Source organism: Micromesistius poutassou (genome assembly GCF_964030765.1).
Source record: "Micromesistius poutassou genome assembly, contig: SCAFFOLD_1536, whole genome shotgun sequence".
Taxonomy (NCBI): domain Eukaryota; kingdom Metazoa; phylum Chordata; class Actinopteri; order Gadiformes; family Gadidae; genus Micromesistius; species Micromesistius poutassou.
Window position 1 is genome coordinate 8685 of NW_028179526.1, and position 3217 is coordinate 11901.

Sequence of the window (3217 nt, forward strand, 5' to 3'; positions counted from 1 at the left end):
TCTCACCCCCCCCCCCCGGTCTCACTCCTCACCCTCCGGTCTCACTCCTCACCCTCCAGTCTCACTCCTCACCCTCCAGTCTCACTCCTCACCCTCCGGTCTCACTCCCTGTGTCAGAAAAGGAGGCAGAGTTTTGGAGGCTAAATCCTTTAATACTTTAACACTGACTTCCATGTTAGGGATCAACATAATACAGATACATATATATATTTATATATATGTATATATAGAGAGAGATAATTTACAATTCCACATAATAGAATTTAAGTAAATACACAACACAATTCGTTAAGCATGAAGAACTCCATAGTACCTTCATGGTTATAAAGTATAATAAGGTATTTAAACACATTACAAAGTATTGTAAGGTATTTTAACACAACACAAAGTATTGTAAGGTATTTTGTTATTGCATTTATTTAGCTGTTGCTTTTATCCGTAGCGACTTACAATGACCATGTAAGAACCAATACCAACAGAATCCACTTTAAGGGCTAGAGGTTCACTATAGAACCAAGACCTCAGAGTTCACTATAGAAACAAGAGGAGGTTCACTATAGAACCAAGAGGAGGTTCACTATAGAAACAAGACCTCAGAGTTCACTATAGAACCAAGACCTCAGAGTTCACTATAGAACCAAGACTTCAGAGTTCACTATAGAAACAAGAGGAGGTTCACTATAGAACCAAGAGGAGGTTCACTATAGAAACAAGACCTCAGAGTTCACTATAGAACCAAGACCTCAGAGTTCACTATAGAACCAAGACTTCAGAGTTCACTATAGAAACAAGAAGAGGTTCACTATAGAAACAAGACCTCAGAGTTCACTATAGAAACAAGAGGAGGTTCACTATAGAAACAAGAGGAGGTTCTCTATAGAACCAAGAGGAGGTTCACTATAGAAACAAGAGGAGGTTCTCTATAGAACCAAGAGGAGGTTCTCTATAGAACCAAGAGGAGGTTCACTATAGAACCAAGAGGAGGTTCACTATAGAAACAAGACTTCAGAATTCACTATAGACACAAGAGGAGGTTCACTATAGAAACAAGAGGAGGTTCACTATAGACCTCACTATAATACTGCAGTAGTACTGCAGTAGTACTATCACATCTTCTCGTCCTGCTGCATTCCACTGTTTGCCCCGGTCAGGTCTAACAAGGTACCCAGGCCTCTGCAGGTCTCCAGGTCTCTGGAGGTCTCCAGGCCTCTGCTGGTCTCAAGGTCTCTTGAGTCCTGGAACTCTTTGGGGCTCTCCAGGTCTCTGTGGGTCTCAAGGTCTCTGGAGGTCTCAAGGTCTCCCCAGGTCTCCATGTCTCTGTGGGTCTCAAGGTCTCTGGAGGTCTCAAGGTCTCCCCAGGTCTCCATGTCTCTGGGGTTCTCCATGAGTCTTGGACTCTCCAGGTCTCTGGAAGTCTCCAGGACTCTGGGGGTCTCAAGGACTCTGGGGGTCTCCGGGTCTTTGGGGGTCTCCAGGTCTCTTGAGGCCTCGAACTCTTTGGGGGTCTCCAGGTCTCTGGGGGTCTCCAGGTCTCTGGGGGTCTCCAGGTCTTTGGGGGTCTCCAGGACTTTGGAGGTCTCCAGGTCTCTGGGGGTCTCCAGGTCTTTGGGGGTCTCAAGGTATTTGGGGGTCTCAAGGTCTTTGGGGGTCTCCAGGTCTTTGGGGGTCTCCAGGTCTCTGGGGGTCTCCAGGTTTTTTGGGGTCTCCAGGTCTTTGGGGGTCTCAAGGTATTTGGGGGGTCTCAAGGTCTTTGGGGGTCTCCAGGTCTTTGGGGGTCTCCAGGTCTCTGGGGGTCTCCAGGTCTTTAGCCCCCCCCCAGGGCCCCAGGGACCTGCGGGAGCTCCGGGTGCTGGCGGCTCTAGCGAGCCGTGTGAGGGTGTGTGTTGGTAGGGGGAGGGGAGGTAGACCATGAGGAAGACCCCGTCGGCCGGGTCCTGCTCCTCAGAGCTGACGCTGGAGGAGCGCCAGCGCCCGGCTGTTGCTGCGGCGGCCAGGAGGAGAGCAGCTCACGGCTCCGCTCCGGGTCCCGCAGCAGGTCCTCCAGGGTCTCCAGGACATCCAGGACCTCGGGGGTCCTGCAGGTCCTGCAGGTCCTCCAGGTCCCTCCAGGGCGATCACGTTGGCCAGCAGGCCCGGCTTCCTGCCCCCGGCCCGCCGCCGCCGGCAGGCCAGCAGCCCCAGCACCCCCCCCAGGAGGAGGAGCAAGGCCCGCCGGTCGCCAGTGACCACCGAGATGACGGACAGCTTGCTGAGGCGGGACTCCCCCGGACTGGTCTGGTCCTAGAGGGGGTAAAGAGACGTAGTTACTACTATGTCACCTTTAGTTACTACTACGTCTCTACTAGAGGTACTATAGAGCAGTAGGCCTACGGTAGGGAGGAGAGTACTGTAGAGCTCTGCGGTAGGAGAAGGCAGGTAGGCCTACGGTAGGAGAGCAGTACTATAGAGCAGTAGGCCTACGGTAGAAGAGGCAGTACTAATAGGAGCAGATAGGGCCTACGGTAGGAGAGCAGTACCTGTAGAGCTCAGCGGTAGGAGAAGAGCAGTAGGTCTACGGTAGGAAGAGCAGTACTGTAGAGCTCAGCAAGGTAGGAAGAGCAAGTACTATAGAGCAGTAGGCCTACGGTAGGAGAGAGCAGTACTGTAGAGAGCTCAGCGGTAGGAGAGCAGTAGGCCTACGGTAGGAGAGCAGTACTGTAGAGTTCAGCGGTAGAGAGAGCAGTAGGCCTACGGTAGGAGAGCAGTACTCACAGGCAGTCCGGTCCGTGGGGGGCGGGGGGCCGGGGGACCACTCCAGAGAGTCTCGCTCCGCCGGAACCGAACTTCCAGCTGCTGTCCAGTAGCACGCCCATTACACCACCCCGATACCAGCGCTGCTACGTCAATACACCAGCAGCTGCGTCAGATACCAACTCTACTCCATCAGACACCAGCGCTACTCCACCCGATACCAGCGCTACGCCGTCAAGACACCAGCGCTACTCGTCAAGACACCAGCGCTACTTCCGTCAAGACACCAGCTCTACTCCATCAGACACCAGCGCTACTTCCGTCAAGACACCCAGCGCTACTCCGTCAAGACACCAGCTCTAGTGAGTGGTGGAGCAGGGCAGAGCGGAGCCCCGGCCCCTCCCAGGGATTAACATCTGCTCAGCCTCACACTACATGAGCTGCAACAGCTGCTGAAGCCGCTTTATGGGGAATTACATTCAGTTTA

At 53.1% G+C, this 3217-nt stretch overlaps 1 pseudogene across 1 annotated transcript; it reads right to left on the reverse strand.

Annotated features, from left to right (window-relative positions):
• Positions 1 to 1106: 1106 nt before the first annotated feature.
• On the reverse strand, positions 1107 to 2852 carry LOC311372757 (annotated as a pseudogene). Its single transcript has 2 exons — positions 2752 to 2852; positions 1107 to 2280 (listed from the first exon to the last, which is right to left on the reverse strand). The product of its transcript is annotated as an uncharacterized misc_RNA (transcript).
• Positions 2853 to 3217: the final 365 nt, after the last annotated feature.